At 41.3% G+C, this 20,253-nt stretch overlaps 1 long non-coding RNA gene across 1 annotated transcript in view; it reads right to left on the reverse strand.

The window, feature by feature from the left end:
- The window catches only part of LOC131491999 (uncharacterized), a 54,513-nt gene that overhangs the window by 13,880 nt on the left and 20,380 nt on the right, over window positions 1-20,253 (reverse strand). Inside the window, exons 2-3 of the long non-coding RNA XR_009251769.1 lie at window positions 13,580-13,639; window positions 12,853-12,955 (exon numbers count right to left, since the gene is read on the reverse strand). This is a non-coding gene — a long non-coding RNA (uncharacterized LOC131491999). The remainder of the gene's footprint in view (window positions 1-12,852; window positions 12,956-13,579; window positions 13,640-20,253) is intronic.

The following is a 20,253-nucleotide window of genomic DNA, read 5'->3' on the forward strand; positions in this document are numbered from 1 at the left end:
TAATCACAAACATAAGCAACCTTATTGATAAGAATGTGGTAATTGCAGGGGACTTTAATACCCCACTTACAACAATGGATAGATCATCTAGACACAGGATCAATAAAGAAACAAGGGCCCTGAATGATACATTGGATCAGATGGACTTGATAGATATATTTAGAACTCTGCATCCCAAAGCAACAGAATATACTTTCTTCTTGAGTGCACATGAAACATTCTCCAAGATAGATCACATACTGGGTCACAAAACAGCCCTTAACAAGTATAAAAGAATTGAGCTCATACCATGCACACTTTCAGACCACAATGCTATGAAACATGAAATCAACCACAGGAAAAAGTCTGGAAAATTTTTCCTCCAAAAGCACCCTACTAAAGAATGAATAGGTCAACCAGGCAATTAGAGAAGAAATTTAAAAATATATGGAAACAAATGAAAATGAAAATACAACAATCCAAACACTTTGGGATGTAGTGAAGGCAGTCCTGAGAGGAAAATACATTGCAATCCAGGCCTATCTCAAGAAACAAGAAAAATCCCAACTATGAAATCTAACAGCACACCTGAAGGAAATATAAGCAGCACAGCAAAGACACCCCAAACCCAGCAGAAGAAGAGAAATAATAAAGATCAGAGCAGAAATAAACAATATAGAATCTAAAAAAACTGTAGAGCAGATCAATGAAACCAAGAGTTGTTTTTTTGAAAAAATAAACAAAATTGATAAACGTCTAGCCAGGCTTCTCAAAAAGAAAAGGGAGATGACCCAAATAGATACAATCATGAATGAAAAGGGAATTATTACAACCAGTCCCTCAGAAATACAAACAATTATCAGGGAATACTATGAAAAACCGTATGCCAACAAACTGGACAACCTGGAAGAAATGGACAAATTCCTAAGCACCCCCACACTTCCAAAACTCAAACAAGAAGAAATAGAAAACTTGAACAGACCCATCACCAGTGAAGAAATTGAATCAGTTATCAAAAATCTCCAAGAAATAAGAGTCCAGGATTAAATGGCTTCCCTGGGGAATTCTACCAGACATTTAAAGCAGAGATAATACCTATCCTTCTCAAGCGGTTCCAAAAAATAGAAAGGGAAGGAGAACTTCCAGACTCATTCTATGAAGCCAGCATTACTTTGATTCCCAAACCAGACTGAGACCCAGCAAAAAAAGAGAACTACAGGCCAATATCCCTGATGAATATGGATGCCAAAATTCTCAACAAGATACTAGCAAATCGAATTCAACAGCATATAAAAAAAATTATTCACCAGGATCAAGTGGGATTCATTCCTGGGCTGCAGGGCTGGTTCAACATTCGCAAATCAATCAATGTGCTACATCACATTAATAAAAGAAAATGTGAGAACCGTATGATCCTGTCAATCAACGCAGAAAAAGCATTTGACAAAATTCAGCATTCTTTCTTAATAAAATCCCTCGAGAAAGTAGGGATAGAAGGAACATACTTAAACATCATAGAAGCCGTTTATGAAAAGCCCACAGCTAATATCATCTCAATAGGGAAAAACTGAGAGCTTTCCCCCTGAGATCAGGAACACAACAGGGATGTCCACTCACACCACTGTTGTTTAACATAGTGTTGGAAGTTCTAGCATCAGCAATCAGACAACAAAAGGAAATCAAAGGCATCAGAATTGGCAAAGATGAAGTCAAGCTTTCACTTTTTGCAGATGACATGATATTATATATGGAAAGCCTGATAGACTCCACCAAAAGTCTGCTAGAACTGATACATGAATTCAGCAAAGTTGCAGGATACAAAAATCAATGTACAGAAATCAGTTGCATTCTTATACACTAATAATGAACCAACAGAAAGACAAATAAAGAAACTGATCCCATTCACAATTGTACCGAGAATCATAAAATACATAGGAATAAACCTAACCAAAGATGTAAAAGATCTGTATGCTGAAAACTATAGAAAGTTTATGAAGGAAATTGAAGAAGATATAAAGAAATGGAAAAACATTCTGGGCTCATGGGTTGGAAGAATAAATATTGTTAAAATGTCAATACTATCCAAAGCAATCTATGCAGTCAATGCAATCCCAATCAAAATTGCACCAGCATTCTTCTCAAATCTAGAACAAGCAATCCTAAAATATGTATGGAACCACAAAAGATCCCGAATAGCCAAAGTAATATTGAAGAAGAAAACCAAAGTGGGGGGCATCACAATCCCAGCGTCTACTACAAAGCTATAATCATCAAGACAGCACGGTATTGGCACAAAAACAGACACATAGACCAATGGAATAGAATAGAGACTTCAGAACTGGACCCACAAAAGTATGGCCAACTAATTTTTGAAAAAGCAGGAAAGAATATTCAATGGAAAAAAGACAGTCTCTTTAACAAATGGTGCTGGGAGAACTGGACAGCAACATGCAGAAGAATGAAACTAGACCACTTTCTTACACCATTCACAAAAATAAACTCAAAATGAATGAAGGACCTGAATTTGAGACAGGAAACTATCAAAACCCTAGAGGAGAAAGCAGGAAAAAACCTCTCTGACCTCAGCCACAGCAATTTCTTACTTGACACATCTCCAAAGGCAAGGAAATTAAAAGCAAAAATTAACTACAGGGAACTCATGAAGATAAAAGCTTCTGCACTGCACAGGAAACAATCAGCAAAACTAAAAGGCAACCGACGGAATGGGGAAAGATATTTGCAAATGACATATCAGACAAAGGGCTGGTATCCAAAATCCATAAAGAACTCACCAAACTCCACACCTGAGAAACAAATAATCCAGTGAAGAAATGGGCAGAAGACATGAATAGACACTTCTATAAAGAAGACATCCAGATGGCCAATAGGCACGTGAAAAGATGCTCAGTGTCACTCCTCATCAGGGAAATACGAATCAAAACCACACTCAGATACCACATCAGGCCAGTCAGAGTGGCTAAAATGAACAATCAGGAGACTATAGATGCTAGCGAGGATGTGGAGAAATGGGAACCCTCTTGCACTGTTGGTGGGAATCAAACTGGTGCAGCTGCTCTAGAAAACAATGTGGAGGTTCCTCAAAAAATTAAAAATAGACCTACCCTATGACCCAGCAATAGCACTGCTAGGAATTTACCCAAGGGATACAGGAGTGCTGATGCATAGGGGCACTTGTACCCCAATGTTTATAGCAGCACTCTCAACAATAGCCAAATTATGGAAAGAGCCTGAATGTCCATCAACTGATGAATGGATAAAGAAATTGTGGTTTATATAAACAATGGAATACTACGTGGCAATGAGAAAAAATGAAATATGGCCCTTTGTAGCAATGTGGATGGAACTGGAGAGTGTGATGCTAAGTGAAATAAGCCATACAGAGAAAGACAGACACCATATGTTTTCACTCTTATGTGGATCCTGAGAAATTTAACAGAAGACCATGGGGGAGGGGAAGGAAAAAAAAAGTTAGAGAGGGAGGGAGCCAAACAATAAGAGACTCTTAAAAACTGAGAACAAACTGAGGGTTGATGGGGGGTGGAAGGGAGGGGAGAGTGGGTGATGGGTACTGAGGAGGGCACCTTTTGGGACGAGCACTGGGTGTTGTATGGAAACCAATTTGACAATAAATTTCATATTAAAAAAATAAATAAAATATAACTATGATTTTGACTTAAAAAATAAAATAAAATAAAAAATAAATGTGTAAAAGGTAAGGAGCTTCACTCCACTGCTAAACTTCCTCCAGGGAAGGGACACTGGCTTGGAAGGGAGCATTGTTGAGAAGAGTGGGGTCTGATAAGTTCTCCAGCAGCTTCTCCAAGAATGATGTCTGAGGACTATGATAGGACATTTCCAGGAACTCTCAACCTATGGTTCTCACCAATCCCCGATCTCTGGATCTTTTAGATAAACTTGGTGCACCCTGCCCTGAAGAAAGATTTGTTACAAGAATTGTGATGATTAACTTTATGTGTCCACTTCACTGGGCCATGGGGAGTCCAGATATTTGGCTAAACATTATTTCCAGGTGTGTCTGTGAGGGTGTTTCTGGATGAGATTATTATTTGAATTGGTAGGCCAAGTAAAGTAGACTGTTTTCCCCAGTGTGGGTGGGCCTCATCCAATCTATTGAAGTCCTGCATTAAAAAAAAGGCTGATTAAAAAAGACTTATTTCTGCCTGACATTCTTTGAGTCAAAACATCCATCTTCTCCTGCCTTTAGACTCAGACTTAGACTGTAACTTACACCATCAGCACTATTGGTTCTCAGGCCTTTGGACTCAAAGTAGAACTATATACCATGGTAGTCCCCAGCTTACTGGCTGCAGATTTTGGAATTCTCAGCCTCCATAATCACAGGAGCCAATTCCTTATAGTAAAGATATAGATAGATAGATTATAGATAGATAGATAGATAGATAGATAGATAGATAATAGATAGATCCTCTATTGGTTCTGTTTCTCTGGAGAACCCAGACAGTGTCAATAAACCAAGTGCTAACAGAACCTAAATACTAATTTTTTTTTACTCTTTCCCTCTTGCTCTCTCTCTCCCCTTCTCTCTCTCCCTCTCCACTTGTTTCTGGGATAAACTTCATTAAAATCTCTTTTATGAGGATCATCTTCTTTGTTTCTGTTCCTTTATACCATGACAGGATGAGGAGAAGGTGAGGGCAGGGTCCTGAGGCCACGATTCTGGCCTAACCCAATGTGACCTTACAAACCCAGAGTACTTAACCACCTGATTTACTCAGCTTCTGTGTCTTATGTTTAAAATCTAAGAGAGTAAAATGAGATTGGTCCCACTTGGCCCAACAAGCTGTGACTATAGGGTGGCAGGGAAGGTGGTCAAATGATATCAGCAAAAGAGATGGAGTTCAGATGGGGGGTGGGGGAAATGTTGATAAGTGTACCTAATATCAGAGATAATAATGAAATAATAGAACAAGGGCTGAAAACCCATCCTTCAAGTGAACTACAGATGTTCCAGGATGAGAATCTGGCCCTTCACTTGAAAATTTCATTTCATCTGAACTAACCTTCTCTTCAAAGGGTCAATCCAATTACTCCGGACAAACATCAGTGGCTCTCTGAGAGCCCGTCAGTCCTCAGAGGAGATATCTGAAAGGGGTGGCAAGAGAGGGGGATGAAAAGAGAAGCAGAGTCTCCTTTCATGGGAGGTCCAAATGGCTGCTCTGTGTAGACTGCAGTTTAGAATTACAGGTCAAAGGGACCTGGATGCGATTAGTTCATGGGAGACCCCTGAACCCCCACTTCTCTGTATCCGGGAGGCCAGCGAAGGACTATTGTAGTTCTGCTACCAATTTGTTCTCCAAGCCATTTTCCTTTCTTGTGCCGAATAAATTCGGCCACTGACCAACAGCAGCAGGTTTCTGGTTCTGGTTTTGTGTTTTAACTCCAGCTTGCTCCATTTCAGAGTTCCCTGATAGAGAGGACAAATGTGTGCAAACTCTTTCCTGGGAGCCAGTATAATACAGTCCCTCATCCAAAATTATGAAATCCCAAAGCTCTGAAAATCAAAAATTTTATAAGATAGGTGCAGAATCATTTGGCAACCAAAAAATAAGGCTATTTTTACTTTTTATTTATCCTATTTAGTTCCATTGTTGATGTTTCACTGCTAAAATATGAGTGGGTTTGACTACAGGGTGTTGTTCCAGATCCCCACCAGGAGTAGTAAGTAATATGTGGGATATGTATCACGTCCCCATTCTGGACCCTACTGAATTTCAACACACATCTGGCCCCAAACACGTTGGATAAGAAATCAAGGACTTGTTCAATAGAAATAGCAAGACTTTTGGCTCAGACAGCCAGACCTGAATCTGAATCCCCTCTCTTGTTGTATAGCAAGCGACTTAACTTCTCAGATCATCACTTTCCTCCTCTGTAGAGGGAAGGTCACAATCATAACTACTTCTTGGTGGCCGGTGGGAGGTTTATCGGATGAGACAAGTTCCATAAGGAATTTGACACTCTCCCTGGTACTGGTCACTGCACAACAAAAGCTTCTTTTCTTTCCCTAATAACACCCCCTCCCATTCCACAGAATCCAGGCACAGTGCTATGAAAATCAAAACACGGAAAGTAAAGAAAAGAAAAAACTCACTCCCAATAAAAACAGGGCACCAAAGCAGAGACTGACAGGATAATTTGTCAGAACTGTCATCTTGCTAATAAGGAGTAAGGTGCTCAAATGTGGCTGTGAATGAAGACCAATAAAAACGAAGTTCTACTCTCATATGTATTTCTTTATGCTTCTCTTGGATTGATTTTTTCTATGGCCTATTAACCGATTCTAGCAATTGGTGCAATTATGTGGGTGGGTGGGTAATTTCCTTTCTCCATTGGCCCTGTCCATCCTGGTAAGTGATTGGTTGTAAACAACACAACATTATTGACCATATTGACTTCCAGAATCCCACACTTTGCTTTATTATTTGGTCCCCTTTTGAGATGGATTCTTTACTTAAAGACTACCACATTCCAGTCAACAGCAAAGGCCATAAAGTGTCAGAACATTTTCTTCTTAATGTGAAATCTATGCATATTAAAAGCACAGGAACACGCATATTCGTTTAATGAACTTTGCTTAAACCTCAGAAGAAAGTCAGTTGTATACAGAATTTTGACTTCTTTCTTAACAATATTTCTAAAAAATTGAAGTTCCAAAAAAGAGTCTTTATGCTTTTAGTCCTCTAGAGTACAAAATATGGTTGATGGCTAGCTTCTATTTATAGTTCAAAAACAGTGTAAGGCAGCCTTTCTAATCCCCTGAAAGAGTGCTAAAATCTATTAACCATGACTTCCATGGGCACAGAGTTTGCAAATGGTAGCACATATGCCCCAAGTTTGCAAATTCCACTTTATGTTTTACAAGCATTTCTCTCCATTCATCCATTTATCCATCCATCCATTTCATTCATCCACCTACTCATCCATCCATCCATTCATCCATCCACCTACTCATCCATCCATCCATTCATCCATCCTTCCTTCCATCAAGAGACTCTGTCAAGCTATAAACTAACCCTAGGGGTACAAAGATGAATAAGACACAGCCCCCAGTGGGTAAGACAGATGTACTTATCATTTGAGTTCATGATTAACTGAAATAATGTTTTCTTGTTATATGAGAAACCTCATCAGCATCGCTGGAGCTCAAACCCCTTATGCCCCTTATGAAGGGTGAGATCTGGTCCCTAGAGGCTTCTTTGTTACTGAGAGAGCTGAGATGGGTGTGGTAGGAGGGATAGAGGTAGACAGTGGGACACAACAAATTCTGAATAATAAAGGGATGGAAAGTATGAGGCTTCCCAGGGAAACTGAAGAAAATGGAGATTGGCACCAGCAAAACTGAGCTCTGGATGGAGGGAAAGGCTGAGAACTGGAATAGCTAGTAGCTGTGTGGGAAAGGAGAGTTTTAAGGAAGGAATTCATGATATCTAGAATCAGAGAAGCTCTCAGATGGGAAGTGGCCCTTGAACAAAGATTGGAAGAGGTTCTAGTTACTATTGTTGCATAACAAGTCACCCTAAAACTTAGTGGCTTAAAACAACAATTATTATTGTTCACAGTTTATGCACATCAGGAATTTAGGAAGAATGTAGTCGGTGGCTTTAGCTCAGGATCAGATGGTGGCTGAAGGGAGAAGAGTGTAAGTTGAGGGGAAAGGGACCAAGAGTAGCTTGAAAATGGCCCAGCAGCAATCTCTCTTCATGGGGTCTTGAAGCTTCTCCATGTGGTCTCTCCATGTAGGCTAGTTTGACCTTCCTCACAACATGGCAGCTAAAGAGAAGCTGGGCTACTTATGAGGTGGTTCCAGGTTCAGGATCAAGTCCACATCCAGGGCACCAGACGTAAGCAGCATTGCCTCTCATTACCTAGCCTCAAAATCATGCCACATCATATTGACCACATTCTATTAGTTACAAGGGAGTCATAGGTTTGCCCAGATTCAGGAGAGGGGAATTAGACCTCACTGTGTCATGGGGAGTAGCAAGTTTCCAAAGGGATGGGAGCTATGACTGTGGCCACTTTTGGAAAATGCAATCTGTCACAAAGAGTGATGGAGGTCAGGGGTTGAGAAATCAGGCCTTACCTGAATACCTTAGCGCAAACTGCTCCTGCAACCAGCCAAACCAACCAACCCCTAGTCTCATTGAAAAAGAAATCAGAGAGAACTAATCAGCAAACCCTTCCCAGCATGCACCCACTGCCACCATCAACTGCCTCCCTTTCCAGCATCTCTGAGGCTTCACTGTCCACCTGTAGTCTGAGGTGTGCTCACCATCACCCGCTGCCCTGAGGCTGAAGCCAACAGCCCATCACTTGCTGTCCTAATTTCCTAGGGCTGCCATACCAAAATCACAAATGAAGTGATTTCTGGCAATAGAAATGTGTGCTTTCACAATTCTGGAGGTCAGAAGTCTGAAGTCAAGGTATAGGCAGAGGCACACTCCCCCGCAAAGGGTCGGGGGAAGAATCCTCCCATGCCTCTTCCTGGTGTCTGGTGGTTGCTGGGATTCCCTGATTCCTGTTCTCAGTTTGTGTTTGCATCATTTCCATCTCTGCCTCTGTCACATCATGCCCTCCCTCTTTTCATAAGGACACCAGTCACTGAATTAGAGAGCCCACACTAATCCAGTAGGATCTCATCTGAACTTGATTATGTCTGCAAAGACCCCATTTCCAAATAGAACCACATTCACAAGTACTGGGGGTGAGGACTTGGACATATTTGGAGGGGGAACACCATTTGACCCCACAACACTTGCCATTGGATCCTGGAAGTGCTAGAGCCACCCCTACTCAAGCCCTACTTGAGTCACCTCAAGGCTCTAGGACTGTCTCTCCTTCCAGTCTCAACCCCTTCACCCCTTCAAAGCAAATCCACCACCTCCTCCTCTCAGGGCACAACTTCCTAACAAGACTCTTTTAGTCACACACAGTTTGGCAAGAACTTCCTCAATCTCTCTGCCCTTGTCTCTACTCTCCTGCTACATTAGTGTGTACACTCACACACATTCACATGTGCACACTTGATAGAGCCACCTGATTCCTGACCACAGAGCCACACATGAGAGATTATTGATTTTCTCTTCTCTCGGCTTTTTATTAGTGCCCACAATTGCTTTTTGTCCTGATGGCTTTCTTTAGAATGAGATTTGTTAGAAGAAGGATCCTTATTTTTGTCTTTGGTGCTCATGGAATTCCAAGAGGCTCTCATGGAATTCCTCAGCTCACCTTACATTGTTTTAGGACCATCAGTCCAGAGGACCATGAGTCCAAAGACATGCCATGCAGACCTCTTCTAACAGTCTGGATTTCAATCAAGGGGTACAAGTCTGTAGCTGAAAGACTAGCCTGCATTTTGCAGGTCCAACCTGAAAAAGAAACAGAGCTACAGGCCCAGGTTGTGAATGTCCCCATGCTAACATGAGATACACTACATTATGACAAGCTAGTCCTTTAAAGGGTCATATTCTGACCCTTCTCTGGTGGGGAAGGGTGTCTGCCTTCCCCAGTTCTATCCTGCTCTGAGACATGGGAGAAATAAAAAATCATCCACATATCAACTTGTTCACAACCATGATCTAACTGCACAGCCCCGTAAGAAGGGACTCAGCAATCCTTAGTTAGACCCCATTCATACACACATTACAGCTGATATCACAAAGTAAAGTCATTACAGCACATTTTTTATGCAAATGAAATAACTATAGCATTCCAAATTTGTAAAAGCAGTTTTCTTCATGTTTGAGTACTTCTCTGCTTGCCTGGATAGTCCTCTATGGAGTAAGTAGTAAGAAGCCCTCCTCCCCTGCCTTGGAAATTGAATTCAGATCATAATTCATCTGAGTAGAAATACAAAAAAACTGTTGGAGAAACAGAACCCAGCCATGACAAGCCTAACTCCTGTCTCATTAAAAGAAAAGGGGGTGTAGGGGCGCCTGGGTGGCTCAGTCGGTTAAGCGTCCAACTTCGGCTCAGGTCACGATCTCGCGGTCCATGAGTTCGAGCCCCGCGTCAGGCTCTGGGCAGATGGCTCAGAGCCTGGAGCCTGTTTCCGATTCTGTGTCTCCCTCTCTCTCTCTGACCCTCCCCCGTTCATGCTCTGTCTTTCTCTGTCTCAAAAATAAATAAACGTTAAAAAAAAAAAAAAGAAAGAAAAAAAAAAAAGAAAAGGGGGTGTCAATAACAGGGACTCAGAAGCAGGAATGTTACTTACCCCACCTACACCAGGTCTGTACTGTGTTTTCAGGGTCAGTTTATCACCATTACAAGCCCTGAAGCCTGAAGCCTGAAGCACCTGCATCTGAGGCATATTCCTGCTTCACCTTGCCCTGGTCCATGCCTTCCCATGACCTTCAGAAAGTCTAGTTTCCTCTAAGTTCACACATAGGGAGAGAATATGCCAAGTTTCCTAAAATAGGTTTGTTGATCAGTTTGTTTTTTCAATGAGTTTTGTTTTAATGCAGAGCCAGTGGGGTTTTTGAAATTCCTAAATAGAGATAGGTGAAATAAATAAAATCTTACCCAGGTGGGAATTATTTCAGCCCCCTTTCAAAGTCATCAAACTCAAATTACTTTTAAGCAGGTTTTAATATTTAGTTCATTGTATGTGCTGACAGAGAAAACACAATGCCTACAATTCCAATGATCTTCTCTCTGGGTCACTGATGTGTCACTTGCTTTTGAGAGGATTTCAATGCTTCTCTAGTTTTGAATGAGGCTCTCAGAGCTCTTAGGAGCATGCTTTTGCCCATATGGACTATCACACGTTCAATAAGGTACTGAGAAGTTGGACAAGCCTATGCTTAAGAGCTCAGATCATGGACAAAGCCAGAATTGAACTGGAATTTTAGTTCTGCCACTTAGTAGCTGTGTGACTTTGGGGAAATTACTTAACCTCTGTGAATTCAATTTCCACGGTGGTAAGTAGGAATAATGATGACTGCCTCCTGCTCCAATCCATGCCATCCTCACTCCAGGACCAAAGCTAGCAAAGCCACCATGGCCTAGAGCGTCACCATTCACCACAGCAGGAAGAATGAACTTGTAAAGTTATACACTTAGCTCTGAAAGGCTTCCAGCTGGAGGTGACTCATGTCCCTTCTGCTCACATTTCACTGGCCAACTCCAGTGCTATGGCCACACCCATCTGCAAGAGGGAGAGAAGTTCAACCTGCCCATATACCCAGAAGTTTGAAAATCAGAACTGTTAGCAGCAGCACTAATGTTGGCCACACATGCTGAGCACAGGCTCTGGTGATGCAGGATATTTGGATCTTACCACTTGTCTCCTCCAATTTTGACTCAATGGACAATCTGGACCTCAAGTCTGATTCAGAAAAAACATCAGTGTGTGTTAACAACTACATTTTGATGCGCAATTTGTTCAACCAATATTTGTTGGGCATCCTATATGCCACGCTGTCTTTGAGACCCTGCAGACTGAGCTAACATTCTGGCCAAATAGGTAGAAGAATGGATAGAAATACCAATTACTATGAGAAAAAAGAAAGCAGGGTAAGAGGGTAGAGAGTGAGTGGGTAGCACAAGTTCTCCCTGAGGAGTGATGGTTGAGTAGAGGCCACCAGGAAGTGGCAGAATGTGCTTGGTGATATCTACAGGAAGAACATTCCAAGCAGAGGAAAGGGCAAGGCCCAAGGCCCAAGGAACACATTCTTAGCCTGTGGGACAAACAGCAAGGAGACCAGTGCAGCTGCAGCCTGGAGCACAGGGCACAGGGCTGGGTGGAGAAAATGAGAGCACTGGGGGCCAAGGGCCAGGCCATGGAGGGCCAAGGTCATAGCAAGGACTTGGGACTTGAGCTGACACAATATCCCTGGAGCCTGATGTACAGATAGAAGGCCTGAGTAGCACCAACAGTAATACCTCTTTATAAAGATGTACTTTAAAGAGTGAACTCCATTAAGTGAATTTAATTCCTGGATTAGTTAAATGATATTTATTTTTTTTACCATATTCATTTCTATTTTACCAAACTTCTTTTCATTGGAATTAATTATTTTTCTTATAAAATTTACAGCATAAATTTAGTTCACTGGTTAGTTTTTTTTAAGTTTATTTATTTATTTTGAGAGAGAGAGGGAGAGAGAGAGAGCACATGAGTGCATGAATGCAGGGGAGGGACAAAAAGAGAGAATTCCAAACAGACTCCACATTGTCAGTGTGGAGCCCAATATGGGCTCAAACTCAAGAACCTTGAGATCATGACCCATGACCTGAACAGAAATCAAGAGTCAGACACTTAACTGACTGAGCCACCCAGGCACCCCTCATTGATTAGTTTTGTATCCATGTATTAAATTTTATAAAATGTAGCACCTGCCATTGTGACATGTTGTTATTTTGTTTTGTCTTCCTGTGGCCGATATTTTTGCCAAATCCAATTTTTCTACCTCAAGCTTCTCAGATCCAGATTTTTCCACAAATATTTCATTTTTCCATCATAATTGTTCAATCAAAAAATTACTATGTGTGATTTTAGCCACTGCCTTTTTAAATTTTGTGTTGATTATTACTACCCAGGCAAATTTGCCCCAGATCAGTTTTTGCAGTTTTCTATGTAACTACCCAGATGTTGTTCTTTAAGTCAGAGTGATTCTTTAGCTAGCCGATTGTTTTGTTTTGTTTTGTTTTGCATTGCTTACGTGTGTCAAAATATTATGAATTGGATTTAAAAAGAAAAAAACAACAACAACAGTTTCTACTGGTCTCTGTCTTAGTCTGTTCAGGCTGCTATAACAAAACACAGCCACAGGGTGGGTGGCTTATAAACAACAGAAATTCATTTCTCACAGTTCTGAAGGCTAGACGTTCATGATCAAAGTGCCAGTAGGGTAGGTTCTAGTGAAGTCCCCGCTGGGTGCAGACTCTTAATTTCTGGCTTTGTCTTCACATGCTGGAAGGAGTGAGATAGCTCTCTGAAGCCCTTTAATAGGAACACTAATTCCGTTCATGAAGGTTCCACCTTCATGACAAGAACCTCCCAAAGGACCCACTTCTTAATATCAACACGTTTGGGAGTTAGGTTTTCCACATACAAATTTCAGGGGACACAAACGTTTAGACCTTAGCAGTTTTAGAGCAAAGAACAAAGTGAAAGATGTGGAAGAATCAAAATGTCAAAATAATGGAGACAAAGCCTCCTGCTTTTAGCATGCACTGACTACTTAGAAAACAATAATCATGGGGTGTCTGGGTGGCTCAGTTCAGTTGAGGATCCGACTTTGGCTTAGGTCATGATCTCACAGTCCATGGGTTCGAGCCCCACGTCAGGCTCTGTGCTCAGAGCCTGGACCCTGCTTTGGATTCTGTGTCTCCCTCTCTCTCTGCTCCTACCCCACTCACACTCTGTCTCTCTCTCTCTCTCTCTCAAAAATAAATAAACATGAAAAAAAAAGAAAACAATAATCATTATTGTCTTATGTTACAGGTGAGGACCACATACACCTGAATTCCCACTTATGCACTCCCAAATAAAGTTGGGTTAACTTTATATTTTTAGGTTAAAGACAGGTGTTACCAGCTTGAGTAGGACTCCATGACTTCATTTCATATATCAATACAAGAAAGTGTCTCTAACCTGAAAAACAAGAGGTGAAAAATCAAATTTACCTATAGAATTTATTTTATTTTTACCTACAGTTACAAATGATTTTATATCAAGGTTGATATAAAAAAATACCCTTGCCAGCCATAGCCCTAATTAAATTGCTCAGCATTCTTTCTGACACAGAATACAGAGTTCCATCTTTAATCTGTAACCATAACACTGCTTTTCAGGGATGCTAAGAGATTTGAGTCTATAGAGTTAGAAGCTGCTGGATGACCCCACTTCTTCTTCAGAAGTATAGGAGAGGAAAAATTAAAGTTATTCGGCACTTATCCAGGTATTTTGTGTGTATCAAATCATCTCATCTTTAACACATCCTTATGAGGCAAGAATTTCCTCCCCGTTTTAGAGACAAGGAGACTAAGATTCTAAAAGATGAAGTAACTTGCCCAAGATCATGTTACTGGTACATAATAGCATAGCCAGGAAATAAAATCCAGAGGCTGAACTGCCTCATGCATTCTAATCCCATCTAACTCATCTTCGTAAAGATTTGTAATTCACAGCACTGGAATTTTCAAGCACCAGAGGGTACCTTTTCCTTGGAGACTGCTAAGCATTTCCTCCTGCAAACTTTTGACCCCTACATCTTTCTCCCAATGTCAGGAAGAATTATTATGAAGAGACAATACCCAGTTTTGAGCTCATGTAGGGTACTCATGAACAACAATGGAAATTTGAGGTATGTCTCTCTTAAAAACATATACTCCCAGAACTATCCCTAGGCAATGTAACATCTACAAGAGCATTCCAGAGATGCTAGTGCACTTTGTGACATGCTACCATAAGTGACATGCTACATACACACTATTAGGTACCGCTGTGCAGTGATTCCCGAGCCACCTTGTTCCAGATTTGCATTTAAAGAAAATAAATCCTAGTTTTGCTGGTTCTGTGACATACACCCCACATCACACAACCCAAGAGCTCCTGTATCATTTGGCCTATTATAGATATTACAACTCAAATTCACTCACTTTGTCAAAATAAGTCATTCCTTTGAAATGAACTGAGATAAGTTAAAAAAAAAAAACAACAAGGGGAATCTTTTTTTTTTTTTTTCATGTCTCTTTATCCAACCAGGGAGATCTATTTGAAACAGCCACTCAAAATGTATTAATAATAAAAGCCAACAAATGTGCTTTCTCTGACTTTATGATCTGAAAAGCTCCCAGTTAATGGCAGCCACTGATTTTCAGCTTTCCTCCATGGTAGACAAGGAAACTGATCATAAAGGACGGGGCCTAGCCCATCTGATTTATTGATACCATTGTATACTGTCAATTACTCATAAGCATGGCAAATGCTGAACATTACATGAATAGGAGCACTATACTAAATTATAGATGGCCAGTGTGGAGAAGTGTAATATATGAGGTCCCATCAGCACACTGTCAGAGCAACCCTTCAAATAAAAGTCTCTGTTTTAATGAGCACCAAGGCCCTGTGCACATTAGGCATATGAACTGGAGGGGAATAAATCAGAGGATCAAAATTTACAATCCAAAAGGGGTGCATCAAGTTTGGGAGGAGACCAATTGCTGAGTTAAGAAGGCGAAGCAGTTCAGCATGTTGTTAGTACAAAATATCACATAGTACCTATCTAAACACCCTCAAGAAGTCTTTGTATTCATCTAAAAGCCCAATATCAATAGAGTATAAATATGTATATATATATATATATATGGAATGAGTAAGCTGAAGAATAGTGTCTCAGACAGATTCCCTAAGGCACAAGACTAAATTATTTCTCTAACCTGGAGTGGAATGAAGGTGGGGAGCGGGTAAGAGGAGGTTGGGTGTGGAACAATCAGGAAGGCAATTCTGGGACCTCTTTGCACTGTGTATATAAATCATTAAACAGCAGACAAATGATTTAACACTAATACAAACATGGGTTCCCAGAGAATTAAATTTCCCTTCCCACAAATGAGTCAGAATAAAAGTGAACTGGCTACACCATCATCTCACCAAGTGCCAGGAAATGTGATGCCAGTACAAAATAAACCTTTTTGGGATTGATGTGACTGTATTCAAAACCATCCATGCACCCATGAAATTCCTCAACCCATTTAAACTAATGAAGCCAGATCTAGTCTGATACACGGGTCCCCGAAGACTAGACCCATGACCTGGGCTCACCATGAGGCAATTTGAAACACTTTAGAACAAAAGCATAGGTGGAAGATTACCCACTGTACTTTTTTAGGAAGGACTGCCCTTTAGTCTGAGGTTACGCCCTTCCCAATAATTCGTGCAGTATTCTTTCTTTTTAAAATAATGACAATCAGCTTGCAGTTATCAAGGTCCTTTTTGTCTAGTGTCCTTGATTTGGCAAATAAAAAGTTAAGAATTCTATGTTGAATGCATTTTTTTAAATTTATCAACCACAAAATCCAAAAATCTAAAAATAATCCTCTTATATTCTAAGGTAGCCCAATTTATACATCAATATACATGCAGGTTAAGACTCTATAAATGCCTGCTCTGCTTATTTTGCTACTTGAATGTGGTGGGAGGAAAGAGCCACACAGTATAATTTAAGAGGATTGGTCCCAGCTTCTAGCACAATGAATCCTATAAATGATAGTCTCTCAAGCATTCACACTAAAGCAAAGTTTGATCATCTGGAATGCGGTGGTGGCCTCACTTTGTTTTCCACCTTGTCTTGGTATCTCAAACAAGTTGCGGATTCTTCCCACACCCTGAACTAGCCGTTTCTTGACCCCTTTCGTTTAATTTCTGCTCCCCATCAGTTACCTCAGTGAAACTCCTTTTCACTTGCATGATGGAACTCTCCTTTCCTTTGATCTCAGAGCAAGGAGGGGGGAAGCCCAGTAACTGAGAAGTGATGATTGGACATGACACCTCCTAAGGCTTGGTCAACAGAAGAGCGCTTTGAAGCGAACCTCACATTTCAGAAGAATTTTTGATGGACTTTTTACATAACGTGGAGCCAAGGTTATACTAGTAAGGACCATGAGTTTCTCATGCTCAAATCTACTGCATGGTGAGATAGCAGACCATTTTTTAGCAACTTAAGAAAGATCAAAGGAAACAATTAAAAACAACAGAAAATGAAAACAAGCAAGCCTCGAACCAGGAGCACAACCCAGGTTGGGGGTCAAGGGGACTTCAAGCACAACCCAGGTTGGGGGCCAAGGGGACTTCAAAGTCACAGAGAAGCCTGCTATTCAGAATGCACCTGTTTACTCCAGCCATTTCTCTGCTTGGATGCCCTCCCTCCCCGATCCCATTCTGTAGGTTCAAATCCTCCCCATTATCCAAGGCTCAGCCAGAAACCATCTCTCATAATAAGCCTTCCTGCCCCTTGGTGATAAATTCTCTCTCCCCTTCAGTGCAATCATAGCACCAAACTATATTTCTGTTATCAGAGGAATACCTTCATTTTCTACTTTGCATTATTGGTTTTTAAGATAAGAGCACTATTTCTCTTACCATTTTGAAGGAACCATAAGATCAGAACCATGTTTGATTTATCTTTGTATACAGTTAATGTTCAATAATTACTTTCTGGATGGAAATATGAATAAATGAATGAATGAATGAATGAATGAATATGAAATGGTGTATATTAACTTTAAACTTTCTACAATTCCACAGAGGCATTTTTAATTCTCTGCTTCCTTATTTTTCTTTACATGGCATCAGTGGGCATCTCTGATGTGGTGGGGAAGACAAAAACAACCAAGTTGTTGGTGATGCTGGTAAGCGGCAATTACAAAAATTTCGCCTTTGGTTCCTATCACCACTTCTGGTTTTCCAACTCTATTCACAAGAAAATCATCTCATTTGATTCTCACTACTACCCTGCCATGGGGGAAATAGAAGCAACATAGGAATATACTCCCTATGGAGCAGATGGAAAACTGAGATTCTAAGAGAGGTGGTAACTCATTCAAAGTCACATAGATGACCAGTAGCAAAGAAAGTTTCCAATCTGGCTCAGTCCTTTGGTAGAGAAAACACACCTGGTTATTCCCCCCAGTGGAATCCAGGAGTGGAGTGGGATCCACAAGATGAGGAAACCAGGTTAAAAAAGGGCCTTTGAGAGAGGAAGGTAGTCCATATGAAATAAATAAGAACTAAGCGTGTACACTCTCCCCAAAAAGCATCAACCTCACTGACATGCCCATCATTGTAAGGAACCCAAGTGGTGCCTTTAAAGGCTATTAGCAGGTCCATACAGGTATAGCTCCAAGGTCCCCAAGACAGTAGATGAAGTCAAACTTCAGTGCTGTGGTTCATTCATTTATTCAGCAAGCATGATTTGGGGGCTTATTCTACAAGGGGCCGAAAAAGTAAGTCTTGTTTCTGATTTCAAGAACTGCAAACCAGCAGACAGACTACAGTGGAAGGAAAAGGAGGAAGGAATTCCTTTAGAAGGAAACAGAGGTTTCAAAAATCAAACTTTTCTCAACTGTCCATGGTGGAGCCAGGATTGGGATACATGTTTTCTGACTCTTTAGTCTTTGGTTGGCTCTCTGATTTTATAGAAAGGGGGAACTAAGGCAGGATGAGGTTGGCTTAAGCCCCACATCAGGTCATTGGCAGAGGAGAGTTAGAATTTATGAGAGCTAAATCCCACGACTGTGTTTTAGCCATTAGATGAGGGTCTCTCCTGGTGACAGCGACCACATTGCTTTCCTTCCTTTTACACCCAAAAGGCCAAAAGTTCAAAGTCTAGTCCCGCGGGAGCCCCCCATACCAGAGAAGCACCCTTCCCTGTCTGCAGTGCTCCCCTGGGACCCGCCTATGCATTTGCTTTGTAGATCTCGCCAAACAAGAACTGTACAAGTTCTCACCAGTAGACAATTGCTTATTTGCCTCCAATTCAAATTACTAATTGTCTTTTGATCACACATCATGTAATGAGAAAATTAATTCTGAAAAAGGTATGCTATGTCAGCAAGGAGCAAAACAAAAGGTGCTCAATTAACAAGTCATAATCTGTTTTTCATTCTATATCTGAAAGCTCTTCATCTGACTCTAGGCTTTAATATGTAGACAGACTATCCTCGCTCTTGGTGTTTCCCTATTAGAGGAGAGAATGATGTGTGTCTTGCTCACCATTGCATCGCTCACACAGTGGTTGGCATGTAGCAGAAGTCCAATAAATATTTCTTGGGCTTTGGTGTGCACATGTGTGCATGCAAAAGCTTGCAACGTAACCTGCAACGCTTGCAATACTTACTCCTCATGGAAAGACCCACCTGATTTCCAGAAAGCTTCCCTAAGTTTAGAAGGGCAGGGGGCAAATATGGGAGCTCCTTGCTTCTCCATTTTTACAGCAGTTCCAATGACAATGCCCTGGATGTTAGATACCCACAAGGATTTAAATATGCCCACCCACGCTGATAAGCATGTTTGCATGCAATTGCCTCCTAAGAGACATTTAGGCAACTGAGCCAATTATAGCAGCTGCATGCAGGCTGACCTTAGGACACCTGGATACCAGGCAGCTTGCAGAAATCTGCTGCTTTAAGTCAGTATCCAGGAAAAGCAACAAACATTTCCACAAAGCCACCAAGACTATTTTGCCTTGGTGCTGTGACAAGGAACAGTGACAAGGAAGAAAGGGCAGAGTCACCATCTATTGAACACCTGTTTTATGTCAAGCACATCACTAGGTGTTTTTACCTGCATTATCTCATTTGAAATTGGTGCTGTTATCCCCATATCAGAAATGAGAAAACTGAGCCTTTGGAAGGTCAAGCTAGCTTGCCCGAGTTTATTCAGTTCAAAAGGAGCAGAACTGAGATGCAAACTCAGGTTTGTTTGAAGCCAAACCCCATGTTCTCTCCACCATTCCACCCCATTTGCTGAAGAGGCCACTAGATTCCATATGCAATTCTGTTCTTGCTTTCTGAGAACAGCACTTTGCCTGTAGCTGAGTATGTGGTGCTCCTGTTCCAATGACAGCCTGTTGTTCAACGTGCTGGTGTAGTAAAATAGGCCAGGGAAGGTACCAGAAGTCAAGTTTGTGGCACTCCCTGTGGTGTGCTCCATCACTTACCCCTTAATCTCTTTATTTTTCCTCTGACTTCCTATCTCTTTCTACCTACATCTTAGACTTGCAGGGACAGCCCTGTTAACTTCCAAGCTAAAACATGTGCCAAGCCCTGGCACTAAACAGCTTAATTTAATTAGGTCCTGGGATGGCCAAGTTCACTGCTGACGTCATTTCTCAAAATCCCCTGGGGCATAACTCTGCTGGCTGCAATGCCCTAGGACACAGTGTTAGAGTCAAGAACCAGGAGATGACCTTGTGCGCTAGAGAGCTAGGCTCCAGTGGGACAACCCTTCCTTAAGTGCTAGAAGTCCTCTCTGGAAAACTGAGCTGTCTGGGGGCAGAGGAGTAAAGATGTGACAGACAGGCAGCATTAAGTAGTTCTAACAGAGGGAAAAGTTACCCTGCTAATGTGAACACAGGACAATGGCAGGAAATTGGATAGTAGACAGTGCTTAGAGACCAATCAGGAGCCAGGCTCAGGCAACAGGAACACAGACACTGGGCTGATGGTCAAAATGAAGACCTCAGGTCCTAGAGGAAGTGGCAGGAA

The sequence above is a fragment of the Neofelis nebulosa genome, chromosome 12 (genome assembly GCF_028018385.1).
Source record: "Neofelis nebulosa isolate mNeoNeb1 chromosome 12, mNeoNeb1.pri, whole genome shotgun sequence".
Lineage (NCBI taxonomy): Eukaryota > Metazoa > Chordata > Mammalia > Carnivora > Felidae > Neofelis > Neofelis nebulosa.